Raw genomic sequence first — 23,607 nt, forward strand, 5'->3', positions numbered from 1 at the left:
CAACAGTGATGCGTCCCCCAATGTCCAGCGACCTCTGAAGCCTCAGAGGACTACCCTGCATCTAAAAGGACCAGGAACTCCCGAGGACAGCGGCCCTGTTCCAAAGAAACTGCAACTTTGCAACAAAGAAGCAACTTTTAAAGGCCACACGTTTCCCGCCGGTATCGTGAGACTTTCCACTCTGCACCCGATGCCCCCGGCTCGACCTGTGGAAAACTAAAACTACAGGGAGGACTCCCCAGTGACTGCGAGCCCATGAGTAGCCAGAGCTGACCCCCCTGAGCCCCCACAGTGACGCCTGCAGAGAGAATCCAGAGGCTCCCCCTGACGGGACTGCCTGCTTCAAAGAACCCGACGCCTGGGAAACCCACTGCACCCTCATCCACAGGACCTGAAGGATCCGACCTCCAGTGCAGGAGCGACCCCCAGGTGGTCCTCTTCCTAGCCCAGGTGGTGGCTACCCCGAGGAGCCCCCCCTTTGTCTGCCTGCATCACTGAAGAGACCCTTGGGTCTCCCATTAAAACCTATTGCAAACCCAACGCCTGTTTGCACTCTGCACCGAGCCACCCCTGTGCCGCTGAGGGTGTACTTTCTGTGCTGACTTGTGTCCCACCCCCGGTGCCGTACAAAAACCCCCTGGTCTGCCCTCCGAAGTCGCGGGTACTTACCTGCTGGCACACTGGAACCGGGGCACCCCTATTTCCATTGAAGCCTATGCGTTTTGGGCACCACTTTGACCTCTGCACCTGACCGGCCCTGAGCTGCTGGTGTGGTAACTTTGGGGTTGCCCTGAACCCCCAACAGTGGGCTACCTTGGACCCAACTTTGAACCCTGTAAGTGCTTTACTTACCTGAGCAACTAACAAATACTTAACTCCCCCAGGAACTGTTGAATTTTGCACTGTGTCCAATTTTAAAATAGCTTATTGCCATTTTTGCCAAAACTGTACATGCTATTGTGATTATTCAAAGTTCCTGGAATACCTGAGTGAAATACCTTTCATTTAAAGTATTGTTTGTAAATCTTGAACCTGTGGTTCTTAAAATAAACTAAGAAAATATATTTTTCATATAAAAACCTATTGGCCTAGAATTTGTCTTTGAGTGTGTGTTCCTCATTTATTGCCTGTGTGTGTACAACAAATGCTTAACACTACCCTCTGATAAGCCTACTGCTCGACCACACTACCACAAAATAGAGCATTAGAATTATCACTTTTTGCCACTATCTTATCTCTAAGGGGAACCCTTGGACTCTGTGCATGCTATTTCTTACTTTGAAATAGTACATACAGAGCCAGCGTCCTACATTGGTGGCAGCGGTGGGATACAAGACTTTGCATTTGCTGGACTACTCAGCCAATACCTGATCACACAACTAAATTCCAAAAATTGTCATTAGAAACTGATTTTTGAAATTTGAGCTATTTTTCAAAAAATTTAAAAGTCCTGCTAGGGCCTTGTGTTAGTCCCTGTTAGCATTTCTTTTAGAGTTTAAAAAGTTTTGTAAAAGTTTGAATTAAGTTCTAGAGATAGTTTTAGATTCTTAAAAAGTATTCCAACTTTTAGAAACAAAATGTCTGCTGCAGAAGAGATAGTGATGGAACTCAACCTCACCCCTTACCTGCATCTTAGGATGTCAGAGTTAAGGTCTCTCTGCAAAATCAAAAAGATAAAGACTGGTTCAAACCCTAACAAAGTACAGCTCCAGGAGCTTTTGGCAGAGTTTGCTAAAAACAACCCTTCTGATGATATCTTCACAGAGGGGGAAGCTAGTGATGAGGAGGGAAATCTCCCACCCCCTCTCCTAGTTAGGGAGCCCAGGGTTTCTCCAACCCGGACTCCACAAGTGATAGTCAGAGATGCTGCTTCTCTCAGAGGAGAGTCCAGCAACTCTGGAAGCATTGAGGGCAGCCTCAATGAAGATGACCTCCTGTTAGCCAGGATGGCCAAAAGATTGGCTTTGGAGAGACAGCTCCTAGCCATAGAAAGGGAAAGACAAGAGATGGGCTCCCATCAATGGTGGCAGCAATTTAAATAGGGTCAGAGATTATCCTGACATGCTAAAAATCCCCAAAGGGATTGTAACTAAATATGAAGATGGTGATGACATCATCAAATGGTTCACAGCTTTTGAGAGGGCTTGTGCAACCAGAAAAGTAAACAGATCTCACTGGGGTGCTCTCCTTTGGGAAATGTTCACTGGAAAGTGTGGGGATAGACTCCTCACACTCTCTGGAAAAGATGCAGAATCCTATGACCTCATGAAGGCGACCCTGATTGAGGGCTTTGGATTCTCAACTGAGGAGTACAGGATTAGGTTCAGGGGGGCTCAAAAATCCTCGAGCCAGACCTGGGTTGATTTTGTTGACTTCTCAGTCAAAACACTGGATGGCTGGATTATTGGCAGTGGTGTAAATGTTTATGATGGGCTGTAGAATCTGTTTATGAAAGAACACCTTTTAAGTAATTGTTTCAATGATAAACTGCATCAGCATCTGGTAGACCTAGGACCAATTTCTCCCCAAGAATTGGGAAATAAGATGGACCATTGGGTCAAGACTAGGGTGACCAAGACTTTCACAGGGGGTGACCAAAAGAAAGGGGTCACAAAGACCCCCCAGGGGAAGAGTGTTGAGACATCCAAGCGTAAAATTAAAGAGTCTCTACAGGGCCCCAACAACCTGCTCAGGAGGGAGGGTCCAAAGCCTCTTCACAATCCAATTTTGGGTACAAGGGTAAAAACATTGATCCCAAAAAGGCCTGGTGTCGTAGCTCTAATCAGCAGGGACACCAAACTGGAGACAAGGCCTGTCTCAAGAAAGGTTCCACTTCAAACTCTACTCCAGTTAGCACTGGAATAGCCAGTCCCCAGGTGGGATTAACAGTGTGCCCAGAGCAAATCAGGGTTCACACTGAAGCTACATTAGTCTCTGAGGGTGGGGTGGACTTAGCCACACTGGTTGCCTGGCCCCCTAATATGCAAAAATACAGGCAGAAACTCATGGGGCTAGTGTGGAGGTCCTGAGGGATACAGGTGCCAGTGTCACCATGGTGACAGAGAAACTGGTTTACCCAGGACAATACCTGACTGGACAAACTTATCCAGTCACCAGTGCTGACAATCAGACTAAAGTACATCCCATGGCAACTTTAGAATGGGGAGGGGTCAATGGCCTGAAACAGGTGGTAGTCTCCTCAAATATCCCAGTAGACTGTTTGCTTGGAAATGACCTGGAGTCCTCAGCATGGGATGAGGTAGAACTCAAAACCAATGCAGCCATGCTGGGTATCCCTGAACTGGTGTGTGTCAAGACAAGGGCACAGTGCAAAGCTCAGGGCGAAAAAGTGGTGTTGGAACCTGGAATAATGGCCCAACCCTCCAAGAGAAAAGGAAAGAAGACTGGGGAACCAGCTTCAACACAACAAAAGAAAAAGAACCTCTCTTCCCAGGAAGAAGTTCTGCCCTCTGAGGGAACTGAGCCCATGGAAATGGAGCCTTATCAGGTTGAACTCTTAGGCCCAGGGGGACCCACAAGGGAACAGTTGTGTAAGGGGCAAGAAACCTGTCCCTCTCTTGAAGGCCTTAGGCAGCAGGCTGCTGAAGAGACCAAAGGAAAAATCACTGGAACACATAGAGTCTATTGGGAAGATGGACTCCTCTACACTGAGGCAAGAGATCCCAAACCTGGTGCCACTAGGAGAGTGGTAGTGCCTCAGGAGTTTAGGAAGTTCATTCTGACCTTAGCTCGTGATATTCCACTTGCTGGGCATTTGGGACAAACCAAGACTTGGGAGAGGTTAGTCAACCATTTCTATTGGCCCAACTTGTCCCAGAAAGTAAAGGAGTTTTGTGTCTCCTGTGCCACCTGTCAAGCCAGTGGTAAGACAGGTGGACACCTAAAGGCCCCCCTCATTTCACTTCCAGTGGTGGGGGTCCACTTTGAAAGAGTGGGTGTGGACATAGTGGGTCCACTTGAACCTCCCACAGCCTCAGGGAACCAGTATATCCTAGTGGTAGTGGATCATGCCACTAGGTACCCTGAAGCAATTCCCCTTAGGTCCACTACTGCCCCTGCAGTAGCTAAAGCACTCATAGGTATCTTTACCAGAGTGGGATTTCCAAAGGAGGTGGTGTCTGACAGGGGTACCAACTTCATGTCAGCATACCTGAAACACATGTGGAATGAGTGTGGGGTGACTTACAAATTCACCACACCATACCATCCACAAACCAATGGTCTTGTAGAAAGATTTAACAAGACATTGAAAGGCCTGATCATGGGGCTCCCTGAAAAGCTCAAAAGGAGATGGGATGTCCTCCTGCCATGTCTGCTTTTCGCCTACAGAGAGGTGCCTCAGAAGGGAGTAGGGTTTTCCCCCTTTGAACTTCTGTTTGGCCATCCTGTAAGGGGACCACTAGCTCTTGTAAAAGAAGGCTGGGAGAGACCTCTTCATGAGCCTAACCAAGATATAGTGGACTATGTACTAGGCCTATGTTCCAGGATGGCAGAGTACATGGAAAAGGCAAGCAAAAACCTTGAGGCCAGCCAACAACTCCAGAAGTTGTGGTATGACCAAAAGGCTGCAATGGTTGAGTTTCAGCCAGGGCAGAACGTCTGGGTTCTGGAGCATGTGGCTCCCAGGGCACTTCAGGACAGATGGAGTGACCCTTACCCAGTGCTGGAGAGAAAGAGTCAGGTCACCTACCTGGTAGACCTAGGCGCTAGCAGGACCCCCAAAAGGGTGATCCATGTGAACCGCCTCAAACTCTTTCATGACAGGGCAGATGTGAATCTGTTGATGGTGACAGATGAGGACCAGGAAGCTGAGAGTGAACCTCTCCCTGATCTCCTCTCCACTGACCCTAAAGATGGCTCAGTAGATGGAGTGATCTATTCAGACACCCTCTCTGGCCAACAGCAATCTGACTGTAGGAAAGTCTTACAACAGTTTGCTGAGCTCTTTTCCCTAACCCCTGGTCAGACACACCTGTGTACCCATGATGTGGACACAGGAGACAGCATGCCTGTCAAAAACAAAATTTTCAGACAGTCTGACCAAGTTAAGGAAAGCATCAAAGTGGAAGTCCACAAGATGCTGGAATTGGGAGTCATTGAGCACTCTGACAGCCCCTGGGCTAGCCCAGTGGTCATAGTCCCCAAACCTCACACTAAGGATGGTAAGAGAGAGATGAGGTTTTGTGTGGACTACAGAGGACTTAATTCTGTCACCAAGACAGATGCCCATCCAATTCCAAGGGCAGATGGGTTAATTGACAAACTAGGTGCTGCCAGATACTTAAGTACCTTTGACTTGACAGCAGGGTACTGGCAAATCAAAATGGCACCAGGAGCAAAAGAAAAGACAGCATACTCCACACCTGATGGGCATTATCAGTTTACTGTAATGCCCTTTGGCTTAAAGAATGCCCGTGCCACCTTCCAAAGGTTGGTGAATCAAGTCCTTGCTGGCTTGGAGTCCTTTAGTGCAGCTTATCTTGACGATATTGCTTTAGCTCCAGCTGGCAGGATCACCTGGTCCACCTGAAGAAGGTTTTGAAGGCCCTGCAAGCAGAAGACCTCTCTATCAAGGAATCCAAATGTCAGATAGGGCAGGGAACTGTGGTTTAGTTGGGACCTTAGGTGGAGGCCAAGTTCAGCCACTCCAAACCAAGATCCAGACTATTCTGGACTGGGTAGCTCCAAAAACCCAGACTCAAGTCAGGGCATTCCTTGGCTTGACTGGCTACTACAGGAGGTTTGTGAAGGGATATGGATCAATAGTGACACCCCTCACAGAACTTACCTCCAAGAAAATGCCTAAGATGGTAAACTGGACTATAGAATGCCAACATGCCTTTGACACCCTGAAACAAGCTATGTGCACAGCACCAGTTCTAAAAGCTCCAGATTACTCCAAGCAGTTAATTGTGCAGACTGATGCCTCTGAACATGGGATAGGGGCAGTTTTGTCCCAAACAAATGATGATGGCCTTGACCAGCCTGTTGCTTTCATTAGCAGGAGGTTACTCCCCAGGGAGCAGCGTTGGAGTGCCATTGAGAGGGAGGCCTTTGCTGTGGTTTGGTCCCTGAAGAAGCTGAGACCATACCTCTTTGGTACTCACTTTGTAGTTCAAACTGACCACAGACCTCTCAGATGGCTAATGCAAATGAAAGGTGAAAATCCAAAACTGTTGAGGTGGTCCATCTCCCTACAGGGAATGGACTTTATAGTGGAACACAGACCTGGGACTGCCCATGCCAATGCAGATGGCCTTTCCAGGTTCTTCCACTTAGAAAATGAAGACTCTCTTGGGAAAGGTTAGTCTCATCCTCTTTCGTTTGGGGGGGGGGGGGGTTGTGTAAGGAAATGCCTCCTTGGCATGGTTACCCCCTGACTTTTTGCCTTTGCTGATGCCAAGTTATGATTTGAAAGTGTGCTGAGGCCTGCTAACCAGGCCCCAGCACCAGTGTTCTTTCCCTAACCTGTACCTTTGTCTCCACAATTGGCACACCCTGGCATCCAGGTAAGTCCCTTGTAACTGGTACCCATGGTACAAAGGGCCCTGATGCCAGGGAAGGTCTCTAAGGGCTGCAGCATGTCTTATGCCACCCTGGGGACCCCTCACTCAGCACAGACACACTGCTTGCCAGCTTGTGTGTGCTGGTGGGGAGAAAATGACTAAGTCGACATGGCACTCCCCTCAGGGTGCCATGCCAACCTCACATTGCCTATGGCATAGATAAGTCACCCCTCTAGCAGGCCTTACAGCCCTAAGGCAGGGTGCACTATGCCACAGGTGAGGGCATAGGTGGATGAGCACTATGCCCCTACAGTGTCTAAGCAAAACCTTAGACATTGTAAGTTTAGGGTAGCCATAAGAGTATATGGTCTGGGAGTCAGTCATTCACAAACTCCACAGCACCATAATGGCTACACTGAAAACTGGGAAGTTTGGTATCAAACTTCTCAGCACAATAAATGCACACTGATGCCAGTGTACGTTTTATTGTGAAATACACCCAGAGGGGATCTTAGAGATGCCCCCTGAAAACATACCCGACTTCCTGTGTGGGCTGACTAGTTTTTGCCAGCCTGCCACGCACCAGACATGTTGCTAGCCACATGGGGAGAGTACCTTTGTCACTCTGTGGCCAGTAACAAAGCCGGTACTGGGTGGAGGTACTTCTCACCTCCCCCTGCAGGAACTGTAACACCTGGCAGTGAGCCTCAAAGGCTCACCCCCTTTGTTACAGCGCCACAGGGCATCCCAGCTAGTGGAGATGCCCGCCCCCTCCAGCCACTGCCCCACTTTTGGCGGCAAGGCCGGAGGAGATAATGAGAAAAACAAGGAGGAGTCACTGGCCAGTCAGGACAACCCCTAAGGTGTCCTGAGCTGAGGTGACTCTGACTTTTAGAAATCCTCCATCTTGCAGATGGAGGATTCCCCCAATAGGATTAGGGATGTGCCCCCCCTCCCCACCGGGAGGAGGCACAAAGAGGGTGTAGCCACCCTCAGGGCTAGTAGCCATTGGCTACTAACCTCCCAGAGCTAAACACACCCCTAAATTGAGTATTTAGGGGCCCCCAGAACCAAGCAAGAGAGATGCTTGCAACCTGAAGACGAAGAAGGACTGCTGACCTGAAGTCCTGCAGAGAAGACAGAGACACCAACTGCTTTGTCCTCAGCCCTACCGTCCTGTCTCCCCACTTCAAGAAAAACAGCAACAGCGACGCGTCCCCCAGGGTCCAGCGACCTCTGAAGCCTCAGAGGACTACCCTGCATCTAAAAGGACCAAGAACTCCTGAGGACAGCGGCCCTGTTCCAAAGAAACTGCAAATTTGCAACAAAGAAGCAACTTTTAAAGACCACACGTTTCCCGCCGGAAGCGTGAGACTTTCCACTCTGCACCTGACACCCCCGGCTCGACCTGCGGAACACTAACACTACAGTGAGGACTCCCCAGCGACTGCGAGTCCATGAGTAGCCAGAGTTGACCCCCCTGCGCCCCCACAGCAACGCCTGCAGAGGGAATCCAGAGGCTCCCCCTGACCGGGACTGCCTGCTTCAAAGAACCCGACGCCTGGGAAACCCACTGCACCCGCAGCCCCCAGGACCTGAAGGATCCGACCTCCAGTGCAGGAGTGACCCCCAGGTGGCTCTCTTCCTAGTCCAAGTGGTGGCTACCCCGAGGAGCTCCCCCTTTGCCTGCCTGCATCGCTGAAAAGACCCCTGGGTCTCCCATTGAAACCTATTGCAAACCCGACGCCTGTTTGCACTCTGCACCCGGCCGCCCCTGTGCCGCTAAGGGTGTACTTTCTGTGCTGACTTGTGTCCCCCCCGGTGCCCTACAAGTACCCCCTGGTCTGCCCTCCGAAGTCGTGGGTACTTACCTGCTGGCAGACTGGAACCGGGGCACCCCTATTTCCATTGAAGCTTATGCGTTTTGGGCACCACTTTGACCTCTGCACCTGACCGGTCCTGAGCTGCTGGTGTGGTAACTTTGGGGTTGCCCTAAACCCCCAACGGTGGCCTACCTTGGACCCAAGTTTAAACCCTGTAAGTGCTTTACTTACCTGAAAAACTAACAAATACTTACCTCCCCCAGGAAATGTTGAATTTTGCAGTGTGTCCAATTTTAAAATAGCTTATTGACATTTTTGCCAAAACTGTACATGCTATTGGGATTATTCAAAGTTCCTAGAATACCTGAGTGAAATACCTTTCATTTAAAGTATTGTTTGTAAATCTTGAACCTGTGGTTTTTAAAATAAACTAAGAAAAGATATTTTTCCATATAAAAACCTATTGGCCTGGAATTTGTCTTTGAGTGTGTGTTCCTCATTTATTGCCTGTGTGTGTACAACAAATGCTTAACACTACCCTCTGATAAGCCTACTGCTCGACCACACTACCACAAAATAGAGCATTAGAATTATCTCTTTTGGCCACTATCTTACCTCTAAGGCGAACCCTTGGACTCTGTGCATGCTATTTCTTACTTTGAAATAGCACATACAGAGCCAACTTCCTACAAGGAATATTATCAGGAGTACAAACCCCACTTATACCCCCACCGTTCCTGTGGAATCTGGAACAGGGGATACAGAGCCAAAGGAGATCATTTCTCAAGTAAGAACTTCCAATTTTGGCCGTTCTCCCATAGGAGGCAGGTTGGTGTATTGTCTAGATGCTTAGTTGCCGCTAACGTCAGAACCTTGGGTGATTCAGATTATTCAGGGCTATTGCATAGAGACATATCAGGTTCTAGCACAGTGTTGCCTACCCCAGCCTCTTCATTTCTCACAAGAACAGTCTCTCCTTGATCTAGAGAAAGTGCAATCCTTTCTTTCAGAACAAGCTATAGAAAAGACTACCTTTGACCAATCAGGTTTCCTCAGCACCATTTTCTTAGTTCTCAAACAGAACAAGAAGTATGGTCCAGTCATCAATCTAAAAGTGTTCAACAACTTCACTGTATATTATCATTTCATCACTTCCTCAGTGTTCCCTCAGATCTCTTGCTTGTTTGGTAGCTCTTCTAGCTTCCTCCATTCAAGTCATTTTTCCCGTCCCTCTGCAATACAGGGCCCTTCAGAGACTAAAAAGTTGTCAACTGCGCAAAGGGATAGCTTACTCAGATCCAAAAACTCTAGATTCAGAATTTCAGATTCAGAATCCACAGAAGAACTCCTCTGGTGGCTAAGTCACATAGATGCTTGGAATGGGAGAACATTTTTTTCTGCCGCCCCAGATGCTAGTCTGACAGAATGGGGTGCACGATGTGGTCAACTCTCGACTGGAGGTACATGGTCTCTTCAGGATTCATCACTGCACATCAATTGTTTAGAGATGCTTGCAGCTTCCTTTGCCATCCAGTCCTCTATAAAAGACAGAGAAAAATGCACAGTCCTGTTGCGAATGGACAATTTTTCTGCAGTCAGGTACATAAACTATCTTGGAGGTACAAGGTCCAAACCTCTAGCAGTTCTTGCCAAGAGTCTTTGGGAATTTTGCCTGCAAAGGAACATTTCCATCAAAACAGAGAATCTTCCAGGCAAATTGAACGTGGTATTTGACTGGTTCTCCAGACATTTTCACGATTCGAGAGACTGGAGACTTCACCCTTCAGTGTTCATTCGTATTTCTTTGATCTTTGGCACAATGCCAATAGACCTCTTTGCTTCCTGTGTCAAGTCATAACTCTCTTCCTTCTTCAGTTGGAGACCAGATCCAGTAGCTCTTGCCACAAATGCATTCCTTCAGTCATGGCCTCAGTCCCTCTTTTATGCCTTCCCTACGTTGCCCGAGTCCTTGCTCAAGTCTGCAGACAACAGTCATCCCTTTTTCTGATCACCCCTAATTGGAAGTCCCAGCCTTGGTATTCAATGTTACTGGAACTGTCGTCAGACCAACCAGTATGGATTCCTCTATTTCTCGATTTACTCCTCAAACCTCAGGGCTTTAGTCACAATCTCATTCTAGAGGGCTGTCTTTACACCTCACATTTCACGCCTTATCTCTACGCGTATATATTGCACGATTTTGGTAGTTACGATCTTTGACTAATAGTTAATCTAACAGATCTTACTTTACTCTTTTTGGCCATTACATTACAAGGCATTTTTTTTCTCATCCACACTGTGTAACATCCCTTTATTCACACACACCCTTTTTTCTCCTCTTTTTCAAATTTGTTGGCAATGTCATGTCTTTGTGTTTTTTTTACAAATGAGAGTATATGTTCACTTCATATTTTAAAGCCTTGACAAAGTCCCTGTGTAACGAAACACGTGTTGGCTGTTAAAGAAAGTATTTACTATCAGAGGTTACTACTGTTGGCTGTATATGAACAAACCGGTTACACACATCCACTGTTGATGGGAATAAAAACTACAAATTGAACAACAAAGAAGATTACTGTATTATCTAAGGACTGATTTCAAACCTTTTAGAACTCTACAAACTAATATCTGGATTTAAGTACTTGTACTTGGGTGCTGTTGTTTCAGCTGGATTTTTGTACATCGTGTATTCTCATAATACATAATTGTTTTTGCCCTAAGGTAGTAAGGCAATTAACCATATAGCACCACTCACATTAGGCACTACTTCCATTATTTATTGGGCACCCGAAGGAAGTGCTGGTATCTCACCATTACTACCACTTTTTCCAATGTATGCTCATTGTAGAGGCCTTTCTATCCCTCATAGGATGGAGGGTTGTGGGGCTTCCTGGAGAATTTCGGAAGAGGTTGTCCAGTTCATTCAACAATCCTGGGACACGGGAACAGCTAAAGTATAGAAATCAACATGGTTGTTCTGGTGTAGCTGATGTGTGGACATGAATTCAGAGCCCCTTTCAGCAAATGTGACTTTGTTAGTCAATTTTCTAGCTTCTTTGGCTTCTCAAGGGAAGGCCTAACGCACCATTAACAAGTACAGGTCTGAAATATCTGCAGAGCATATCAGTGTGGATGGAAGAGGCCTATCGGAGTGCACCCATTGGTTTGTCGCCAGCTAAAGGAAGTACATTTTTTTCAAACCCCCCTCCCATTCCTAAATATAATATCATGTGGAATGTTAACTTGGTCTTACATTTGTTTATTTCATGGCCAGACAATGTTGACCTATCTCGTTTGTTGGCAAAGTCGACTATGCTTTTGTGTTTGGTTTCTCTCAAACGTGTTTCTGATGCTAAACCATTAGATGTGTCTTCTTTCCATATTTCCTCCTTAGGAATTTATTTCCAGGTTACTAGGCGTACCAAATCTAATTTATCGTCAGTCCATTATCTCTTTTTCCCTTCAAAACCTAAGTTATGTGTTGGTAAATGCTAAAAACCGTATGTTTCATGAACTGCAGATCTCAGAAGCTCTTCTTCCCAACTCCTGATTTTCTTTCAAAAGCCCCATAAACCTGTTTCTTCTCCTATGTTGGCCCGCTGAGTTAGATGGGTGATGTCCTTGGCTGGCATTTCTGTTGATTCCTTTGGCGTCCATTCAGCTAGAGGGGCTATGGCCTCTAGGGCTTTCTGGGTGGGTTTGCATTATAATCTCAGATCTGCAGATTGGTACAATGTTAATACGTGTAGAACTTTTTTATTGTAAACCTATTACTCATCCTTCTGGCTCTGTTATATCACGGTTTTGAACAAGCAAAATATGAGTCTCCAGTCTTGTAATAAAATTGAGATTTTCCTAGCCTTGGGTTCTGAAAGGCTAGATTTTATTAAAGACAGGGGCGCGAGTATTGCATTGTCACTCCTTGCTTTCTTTTGTCTGAAGTCCCAGTGCCTTCAACAAGCTCTGCTTCATCAACCTAATTCGTCTGGAACATCACCTCCTTATGATTCCTCATTGCCGATTTTCATCCCTACTTCAACATTTCCAGATATGACCACTCCTCTCCTTATGGACATCTTCAAGGATTTCAAGACTAAGATGTTAACTTTGTGCGCAGTTACAATTCTGTTTCCTGGAAAGCTTTTTGACTGACTCTCACAAGAAAAGAGGGTTTGTTGCTCTCAGTCAAAATAGTTATTAGTTTATTCAATGTCCTATTGGCTAAACCATGTGATGTAATGTAGTAGTTCTTTCTCAGGGTTTTCTGGGTAAAGTAGTTGTTTCTTTTGGCTGCTGTGTATATTTGAGCAAGAAAAGAAAGCATGATATTCGCCTCAGTTTCTTTAATAAAATCTAGCCTTTTAGCCAAGGCTAGGACAATTTCAATTTATGGCAGTGATTTACATTGCATGTGGTTTTATAATTCTGAGAATGAAACCTAATTCTGAAAGGGAGAGTACTTCCAGCACCCAAGTAGAAGTGTAACACTTTCAGGTGTGAGAGGATGAGAGCACACCGGCAATCCTCGTTTGAGGAGCATTTTCTTTCTTTGAGAGGGTACCAGAAACCCGTTAAATAGCATGCCAACACTCTAAATAAGAGAGTACCTGCACTTCCCGGTAGGAAACAGTATTTTGGATGAGATGGCTGTACCATTTCTCAGAGGAAGAAAAGCACTTTGAATAAGAGATACCCAAACTTCTTAGTCTAGGATAGAGAGTGCCTGCATGTCTTTCTTTCAGTATCAAGCACTGGCTACTGGGAAGAAGTACAACATAAAATTGGCTGGTGCACGTAACAGAATAGTAGCATGTTTGCATTTGTTGCCAATCAACTGTGTAATGCATTTGCAGAGAACAGAGGGTCACTATGCCCTTCCACAACTAATAACAGAGGTTGTAAAATATATTTGCTCTAGAGGAATTGTGACAGTCAAATAAGGGGTTGGTCATTACGCAAACATAGTAGAGGTACTGGGTGTGTTGTTGGGCCCTAATTTCACAAGACCATTCTTTGGTCTGATCCTCTTCTGATCCCATTTAAGTGGAAGACTGAGATGTTTAAACAGCATGGGGTTCCAACACACCAGACCAGTTTTCGGGCCTAGAATACGGTAAAGTTTGCCGAATAAGGCGAAACTTTTAGCTAATACCTCCTCCTCGCTTACTAATGATGTTGACCAGGGCGGTGTAACTGTTAATTCTTGGCTAACTGGTGTCGTGGGTTTAATGTAGTTTCTTGCCTGGGTACAGTATTTGGCTTACCTTCAACGTGTGACCTGTGCGCTTCTACCCAGATATTATGCTCTGTTTTCATTTATTCAATTTTATTCATTTTGGCACAGCTTGTTTTAGCAGTAATGTTTTTATTTTCATAATCAGTCGCCATTCTGCAAGAGCGTCACTATCAGTGTTATGGGTGACATATTTTTTATTGTGTTATTTTACCCCGGGTTAGCAGGAACAGAATGCAAGGCACCTAGGATAACGTTTTGTATTGTCGCCACAAGAATGCGCAAACAGACCAGCGCTTAGGTACATGCCCGCGTCAGACTTCTATGCAAGACCAAAACATGTCCCCTATATAAACATCTTGCGGGACAAAGTACTTTAGAGGGTGTTCCAGCCAGGATCTTCCATCCATACTTCATGCCGGTTTGCAGCCGACCTCAGCCTTTGTGTCTCTATGGAGCCTGATCTGGAGACTGGAGGCCTGAACTTGTACCAAGGTAATGGGGGCCGGGTGTGTTTCTCATTAACACTGCGCAGACAGATTTGGCTTACATCACCATGCTCTCACTAAGTGGCTAGAGATTAGGTTTTAGGTAGGGGTTGTTTATATTTACAGCTCTGATTTTCACAATCCTAATTTTGTTATTCCTCATTATCCTAATCATTGCAGCTCATGCATTTTATCATAGATTGCAGTCTTATCTATAAATGTATTGAAAACTATCCTGCATATGTTTTCTTGCCTATGTTTGTGTAAGAGACTTGTATGTGGAGACAAAAGGGTAAGGCTTGTCCCTGAGTATTTTTCAGGGTTCCATACGCTAAGCTGCCACAAATTACCTTTCCCATTTGGGTTTGGGTGAGGTGCTGCTAGAGAGCTGGGAGGGTTGGACCGACAGCTGCCAACTGGTGCATGAGTGACTCACTCGTCTGAAGCAGAGGTGCTGCCACCCCAAATACAGCAGTCTCGTTGTTAGATGAGAGACCTCACAACACTGGTGCTGTAGATGTGTTAGCTCCTCATCAAGTGGCGAAGAGGAGAGGTGGGCAGACTTCCTCCTGGTTCTCCTTCTCTTTGGCTGCTAAGAAGAAAGCCTGTAAAGAGAATTTAGCACAGGGACTATTCTCTCAATAGTAAATTAACCTATAAAATTGCCGTTAGAGCTTACCATGCCTCTATTAAACAGGCTCATATTTCCTATTTTGAGGATAAAATCAATGCTGCTCCTGACAGCTCCCCTGCCATTTTTCAGATTGCTAAATCTTTCCTCTCTCCTTTATCTTGCTATAAGGCAAACCATGCCCTCCCAGGAATTGTGCAATGGGTTGGCGATGTTCTTTGAATTTAAGATCACCTCCTCTTAAGGAGTGCCTGTTGCCCATTACTTCAGGTGATGCAGTTAGTAAGCTTGACCAGTTTAGGCCAGGCTTCCTTGAGCTATCTAATGAGGCTATTTTAAAGTGTAAATCGGAATCTCCCTTGGATGTTTGCCCCCCTGCATTGCTGACAGTGATGGCTGATGTTATCATTCCAGTGATTAACAGAATGTTTAATGTTTTGCTATCTTCCGGGGTCATGCTAGTCACTTGGAAACGTGCCAGAGTGATCCGTCCTCTTTCAAAACCGTCCCTTGATCCTAACGTTTTCAGCAACTATAGACCTATTTCTCGACTGCCGGCCTTTGCTAAAATATTAGAAAAACTGGTTAGTAATCAGATCTCTAACTATTTGGAGCAGGGCAGGTTGCTGTACCCAAGTCAGTCTGGTTTCTGTCCCCGTCATAGGACGGAGACTGCTGTAATGGATAGCTCTGATCACATCAAATGATCATTAGATCAGGCCAAAAATGCAGCATTTATACTTCTCGATCTGTCTGCTGCATTCGGTACTCTCCCCCACACCATCCTTTTGCATTGTCTTCCCAATTTGGGTGTAGTTGGTACAGCATGGGACTGGCTTAAATCCTTTTCAGAATCTAGAGGTCAGTCTGGATAGCGCGTTTCACTTCTGAAGTTAAAATTGTGAACCAAGTTGTCCCTCAAAGCTTTTCACTGAGTCCCATCCTTTTCAATGTCTTTATGTAACCTTTGGCCTCAATAGCGGAGTCATTTGGCTGTAAAATTATTTTGTATGCCGACCACAACCAACCGCTTTTTTGCTTTTGATGGACCCTCAGCCTCGAATGAGTCCACCTTCTAGGACTATATGCTTGCGATCTTTGAGCGGATGCAGAGCATCCAGCTTAAATAAAACACTGAAAAAACAGAGATTAACCTGTTTGGGTCCCACGCCTTTGAATTGGTAGTAAGACATCTGGCCCTCTGCACTGTCGCTCCTCACCCCCGCTTTGATGGTTACAAATCTGCTGGTCAAGATGGAAAATCATCTGTCCATGCAATCTCAGAGCTCAATGGTAGTAGGTAGGTGCTTTGCTTTCCTTCGTATCCTTAGGAAATTTCTTTCCCTCTTGCCCTTACACTGCAGGAAGACCGTATACCATGCTTTGACCGCATTGCGCCTGGATTGTGCTAATGCTTTCTATCTCGGCGTCTCAGAAGCCTTGTTAGGTCGCCTTCAGCTGGTTCAAAAGACTGCTGTTAGGCTCTTTCTGCATTTTCCCAGCCATACTTTGATCTCTCCTTTTCTCAACTGCTTACACTGGCTGTCTGTTAGGAAATGGATTTTATTTAAAACCCTTGTCTTAGTTCATAGGGCAATGTTTCATGCCAGTACAGGATGCCTGGCAAGGAGATTTGCATCCTATGGCCCCTCCAAATTTGCCACATTGCGGTGACAGAGCTTTTTTTCGTTTCTTGCAGCAAAGGCATGGAACAAGCTTCAATGAGAACTTCAGAATATTCCTCTAGGCCCCGCCTTTAGAAGCAGTTGAAAACTTGGCTCTTCTTTACAGAATAGAGTCTTTGTGATTGGTCTGCGTACCTTTTGCTTTTTGCTGCCAGCGCCGGAACACTTTTAAGTAACCGTGCGCTCTACAAATGTATTCATTCATTCATTCATTTGTTCATGTCACTATAACTTCTGAGGCTTTATTTTACCCATAGTTGCCTTTAATTCGAAACCCTCACTTCGATGAGTCCTGAAAATGAGGTGATGGGAATGGGCCTATTCTTGGATATCACATCACATCATGTATCTCCCTCTCTTATCTAAGGAAAACAATATCCATACTCAAGCATGCCCGAGACGTGCTTCATCTCATGTCCTTCTGGCAGCCAAGGGAAAAAAGAGCCCCAGCCTTTGTTACTTGTATTGTATCCATCATCATCACTGGTTTATTCATTTATAATGATTAAGTTGCTCCCACCAAGGCTGTTTCAGAGTATTTGCCAAAAGTTGGCATGACAACACTGAATGGCTAGCGGACTTACACAAAATCGGGCAGCCAAACACTAAAGGGCCTATTTATACTCTGTGCTGTATTTGCATCATTTTTTTACACAAATTCAGCGCAAACTTAACTCCATATTTATATTTTGACGCTAGACCCGTCTAGCGTCAAAATATTGGAGTTAAAGTCATTTTTTGAATGCATGAAACCACCTTGCATCAATGAAATGCAAGGTAGGCGTTCCTATCCAAAAAATGACTCAAAGCCCCTAGCACCTTATTTATTCTCCCGTGCAAAAATGGTGCATGGGGGGAAGTGGGCCTATAGCAGGCTTAGCGCCATTATTTCATGCCTGGGTCAGAGCAAGCGTTTCAGGACCTGTGGACCCATTTCCATGGCCAAACACCATGGAAAGAGCCCACAGGTGCCCACCCCAAGCCCCAGGAACACCCCTACCCACACCTGAGGGACACCACAGGATGGGGGACCCCATCCCAGGTAAGTATAGGTAAGTATTTTGAAAACTTTTTTATGTGCCATTGGGGGCCCTGAAATGGACCCCCATACATGGCACTGGGAGCAATGGCCATGCCCAGGGGACACTTGTCCCCTGTACTGGCCATTAGGGTGGTTGGCATGACTCCTGTCTTTTATAAGACAGGAGTCATGTGGTATTGATGGTTTTTCATCAGGAAATGACGCTAGGCTGATTAACGGCATTTCTTTTTTGCCTCTAACCAGCCTAGCATCATTTTTGAAGGCAAAACCCCCTTCCCCATACCGCTACCCCCACCTGGCTAACATCATTTTATCTGACGCTAGCCCAACCAGTGCGCCGACTTGCGGTATTCCATAAATTTGGCGCCCTGCTGGCGCTCAGGAATGGTGCAAGCCGGCACTATAGTTCTTGATGCAAAACTGCCTTAACACAGTTCTGCATCAAAAAGTTTAAATATGGGCCTAAGGGCCTTACTTACAATCTGGCAAACAGGATAGTTGATCTCAAACGTGGCAGATATATCTTTCACCCCATTGCAGGAACATTATAGCCTGTAGCACTTGTAATCAGTGACAGCTCATTTATAGAAGTGTTAGAGCATTGCCAATCTGGCCCCACTGCAAGCCGCCACAAACAGCAATTATTTAATTTACTTAGACTTTTATTTGCATTTCAATTTCACGCCATGCTGACATTCAGGCACATATGCCGCTTTATGTGTGTTGCTTATCATTGTCAAGGCGTTGACATCTGCAGTAAACTGAAGTGTGCATGTTGAACTGACCTGTTTCTTGAAAGGACTAGTCCAACGTGTACTTCAGTGGTGTGCAACTTACGCTATGAAAAAGAGCTTCAAGAAACAGAGACATAGCGCCTTGGTCTCAAATGGATGTTGAATGTGCTGGCACAGCCAATTTTGGCGTTGGTCTTGTGTTATCTAAATAAATAAATAGCATGAGAGGAGGGTCTGGATTGGCTTGATGGGGTCTGTAGGATCCAATCCCTCCTACCTTTCATAATGAGTATGTGTAGCAGGCAACGCAGGGCGGGAAGATTACTTCAACATGCAAGTCATTGAGGGGGTTTATTTTAAAGCCACTTAACCGGTCGTCTTTCTTATTAACTTCATTTTGACTGCGAGACCTTTCATTCTAGTACCCCCAACAGGATGAGGAGATCAGTTCCTTATGTATTCCTCCTAGTCATGGCCACTGGCCTGGCGGCAACAGACGGCCATTTGGTTGGGTAACACGTGGTCACCTTTTAGAGCTATTAAGTGAAAACTGTAAATCCTAGTTTCCCTTGTAGTGCTCATAATAGAGGTAGCGGGAACATAACTCAGTGTGAATGTGCATTAGACAAGTCTGGGATATGGAACTGTGGACCTGGGCGCTAGCCTTGGAGCACCGTGCGTGTCCTTGTATTCTTTAAGCCACAGTCCACAACTCAGAGTACGGCCTACGCTTCCTTTGTTGATACTTAAACATAACATCCAACTTATTTTATAAATAGCTCGGGCCACTGGTGTATTTATTTCATTCTTTACTTGCAGCCTGTCTCTGCAGGTTTGAGGACGCTGATCCTGTCAATGTGGGAAATGTACAGCATGTCCTTCTGAAAATCGATCCCACTGTTGTGAATTGCATTGTTTGTGTTGCCCAGTTTAGGGGCTGTTTGTCTGATGATAGTGCCCCAAAAGGAAAGATACATTACTTTTTGGATTCAGAGATACTTGTATTATGCCAGAATCCTTGCCTATCATTGTTGTGATAGAAAATATTTAAAGCAGTGTTTAAAGATATGCAGTCACATGTTGTGCCAAAAAGTGTGCAGATCAGCAGCGGCGCATTATTTTAAAGAAATTTGTGTTACATATCTGTAATATATTTTTCATGCATATGTCCCTCAAAACTATGGTGATGCGTGAATTAGCTGGTATTATTTCGGCATGAGCAGCTAAAAAGTTCCTCTCAAACAAACTAATTCCTTGGATATACATTTTGACTCTGCCATGGAGATTGAGACAACAATGCGCGTGTGGGCGATCAGTGATTCAGCAAAGAAAGCTACTTCATGGGAAAATATGCCTATGGTAAATTCTGAAAAAATCAACACGCCCATAATTTCTGTTTATGTCGTTGAACCACATTAATAAGTGTAAAACCTCGTGCCTCTATTGTCTGGCTTAGTTTGCTTCACTTACAGCTGCATGCTGAAGAGTGTACACTGACGTTTTGCTTTTATACAATGACCACATTAAGGCGATGACATTTTTGGGATAGAGTTCAATGCCCTGCCCTTAGTAATTAGGTGTACAGTGTATTTATTACCATGTAACGCTTATCAGAGAAGAGATACATAAAGGTTTCCTGAATTTTACTTTGTAAATTCGTCACAAATTACGAAATGTGACTTTTTTTTTAATAAAGTTTAACCTTGGTGCGAAAATGGAGCAAAAATATTTTGCACCTTTTTTTCTTCTTGGGTGAAAGGATTGTCACAACTAATTTTGCTCCAGTCTTAGGGCAGATTTAGAAATATTTTGCGTTGAGCTGGGGTACCTTTTTAACACAGACCTGCAGCCAGCAAACCCTTTTCAGGATTTAGAAACCAATGCAAATTAGTATTTATGTTAGTTTGTAAGAAAAAGTAACACAAAGCAGTGCTAAGCGCTGCTTTGCGTTACTGTGTGTCAAGGGGGCATTGCATGGGTGGTACCAGACATTCCTGTGCAGCCACCCATGTTTTTTTGTGCAAACCTCTATTTACTAACAATAGGAGACAGGGGTTTGGATAAAAACTGAACCCCACTTCAAAGCAGGCGTTAAAAAGGAGAAATGCTTTAATTTCTCCTAACGTTTCTCACTTTGCATGTGTGCTACACTTTACAGCACGCATCCAAAGTGGGAAAAAATAAAGTCACTATTTTTAATTCTTTCCTACTAGGGAACAAGCCAAATACGTTTGCTCCACTGAATTATGAGGGGACAATTTTGACATCAAATCAGTTCACTATTTTTGTATACTAAGTTAGCAGTTAAAATAGTGCAACATAAAATAAATAAAATATGCTCCTATTTAGCCCCATTGAAAGGCATTTACGATTGCCATGTTATCAAATTCTTAAGACTCAGTTGCTGATAATCTAGAATTTAGTGTAAAAATCTGTATTAAAACCACTACCTTCTATTCGAGCTACTGCCCAAAATGCTGTAAAAACCATCATTTTGCCCTCTAGCTCTCAAAATTTTCCTCAAGTGACGAAATGAAACTTTCCTCATGAACCTTCTGTGTGCCAGTTGGGCTCACTCCTCGAAGTCTCAAGCAACGTTTACGTTCCACCACTTTCAAAAGTCAGCAGCCGCTACTGCTTCTAATATAATAGGCGGGATATTTGCCATTCTCTGACGGTGTATCCTGCCAACAAACTATAAATACGGCCAGAGTGTGCAAAGCTACCAACTCTGACCCAGGACGAGCCAGGGCAATTGCAGGGTGAGAGCTACAGTGACAAAACAGAACCAGCAGGAGGGAGCGGTCGCTACCCACCATTGCTAGCCAATGGCTGTCATTGGCCTAATTTCCCTAGAACATGAACATCCCTGTACAGTTAAAACCTTACTGTATCATGTTCAACATGTATACCAGTATTTTGACTCAGATGTCAGCAAAGCATCCAGTGGTTAATAATGAATAATCCTTTGCCAATTAAAAGATGGTACAGATTTTATTCTATATCAAGACACTTTGGTTAAAACTAATCAATCAGGTCTGATTTCTCTATGGTTGAACTGTGCTAATAGACAGGAATGCCCACACTTGCTCTCATTGAGTGACTTGGTATCAGAACTTTTTTGGATTGAAGTGAATGCCTGTTTCTGACGATCACAACAAAACATTCAAAAGGGATGATAACAGATTGAGAAACAATTTCAGTCATTTATTAGTGGTAAATTTAAAGATGATTTAGCCACGTGAACAAAAGTGGATGTCCTGCTTAGAATGATGAATCATCTTTTCGAATTCGATGCTTTGTATTAAGTTTACAACTTAAATAGTAAAGGTGCACATCATAATCAATGTTTCGTCTACTCAATATCCATTATGTGCACAAGTGAAACGATGGTGTGCACGCTTTTCTCAGTCGAGTTCGCAAGTATTGAGTTCAGAAACAGTAAAAAAGAGAAAGCAAATCCCGACCTCAAAGGCAAACGAGTACCTGTTCGGAAGGCAGTGTCTCACCCAGTAAATTGGGGGTTTTAAAATCTATTTTTCCAGTAACATTAACTTGACAGATTTTGTTTTTGTATGTAAACAGTTCTGAAAAAGAACTCCTGTAATACTTAAACATGCCACATAGTCTCAGCATCTTTATTCCTATGCAGCAGAAAATATATATTATGCATCCAAGAAAATGATTTACTTGGGCTAAAAAAATGTTAGAATGGCCTTTGTTTGCAATCCCATAATGGTGTAGTGCTACCAACGTTACCGTATTTATATATTGTAATTCTTTTACCCATGAAACAAACTTAATATAGCACTTGTTTATGAAGAGGATAGTTGCACATGATGTGTGGCAGAGGTTGAAGTGGCTAGGAACCGTTCGGAACAACTTTCTAAAGCTTTTTGTTATATACAAACAGGTCTTCTACTTTAAAAAGTTCATGAATGGGTTTGGGGCTGAGGTGTCCTCCCTTGGTGTGGGCTTAGGGGAGCTGACAGACGATAAAGAAACATGAGTGGATGGTAGCCAGGCCCTGTGTAGAATCCATTTTGTTTGCCTTCTGAACCTGGACAGTGCTCTAATCATATTAAAGCGGTTCCTTCCCTACTGGCTGAGGTGACGTCTTTTTAGGGTTACGTCTTTTTAGGAGAGATGGGGACGTATGGCAAGATTGGTGGAGGCTCCACAGCTGCAAATGCATTTCCCATTCCAATAGAAGATTAGCACCAACGCATTATCACTTTTGAAAATAAACACAGAATATTTGGTTAATCAGTGCGAACGTTCCTTTGAGTATGCCATCTAGGCTTAACTTTCCTTTCTTTTTTTATGTTGTAAGTGTCGCGTTGTTGTTTATGCAGGTAATTACATGTGTGTGTGCCAGATAAAGAGGATGAAGTGCATGACAATGGGTGACGTTGCCTTCGATTGTTGGTTTCACAATTCTATGCATGATGGTGTTCAGTTTGTTTTCATGTAACCCTCGCACAGGTGGGAGACTGTGCCAGTTAAAGCATATTGTGATGACAGACCTCTGTGATTCCCGGATTTAAGTTTTGTTACACCCACTTTCATTGGTATGTCGTTGAGTTGATTAGTTTCAAGTGTGCACAATGGTGGCATAGAAGGTGCAGACATTTTTGGACAATTCCTTAGTCTTTGTTTTGTTGCATGACAGGTGTTGTTGAATGTTTGCGAAGCAGTGGGTTGTTTTTGAATGTTGGCTCATTTAGCTTTGTCTATGAACATATTCATTACTGTACAGGAAAACTGCATACATATAAGGTATGCTTGTCTCAGTTTATGTGTCAGCTTTGGCAGGAGCAGACGATATGATATAGTGGTAATATATTTTCCTCTGTAGAAGTCATATCATGTGCACTGACTGGGTTGGATGGTCTCTGTCTATTCATTTGCACATTGTACCTGCTTTAGGATCTCAGGGGAGGCACTCTGGGTGTCATTAATGAGTTGGTAGTGCATGAACTGAACGGGTGGATGCTTATGCAGTATGGAATACCTGATCACTTTTTTAAAAGATTCAACCACTACTCTCCAGAAGAACTCAAGAGAGAAATAAAGGATACAGTGCCACCACCTGGAACTAGGAATCATCGTGCAATAATCAAATTCCACCAACCAGCACATAGCACAAGAGGCCACTATAATTGGACAGGTTTGTAGCTGAATTCAAATACAAACACAACATAGCATCAAACTCAGTACTACATCAAATTTACAGGCCTTTCCTTGCATTCAAAACTCTCTATCTCTCTCTCGCTCTCACATCCTACTAAGCATCTTCAAGTGAAACCTCTTTGTCCTGCTCCAAAGCCCCAAACTTCGTCTTCCCCTCCCCTGTGCTCCCCTACTCCAACAGAGGTCGATAAACCCACACCTTACTGTCCATCCCCCACCAAACTACAGCCAGCACAAACTAAACTATAATC

This window comes from Pleurodeles waltl, chromosome 7 (genome assembly GCF_031143425.1).
Source record: "Pleurodeles waltl isolate 20211129_DDA chromosome 7, aPleWal1.hap1.20221129, whole genome shotgun sequence".
NCBI classification, from domain to species: Eukaryota; Metazoa; Chordata; class Amphibia; order Caudata; family Salamandridae; genus Pleurodeles; species Pleurodeles waltl.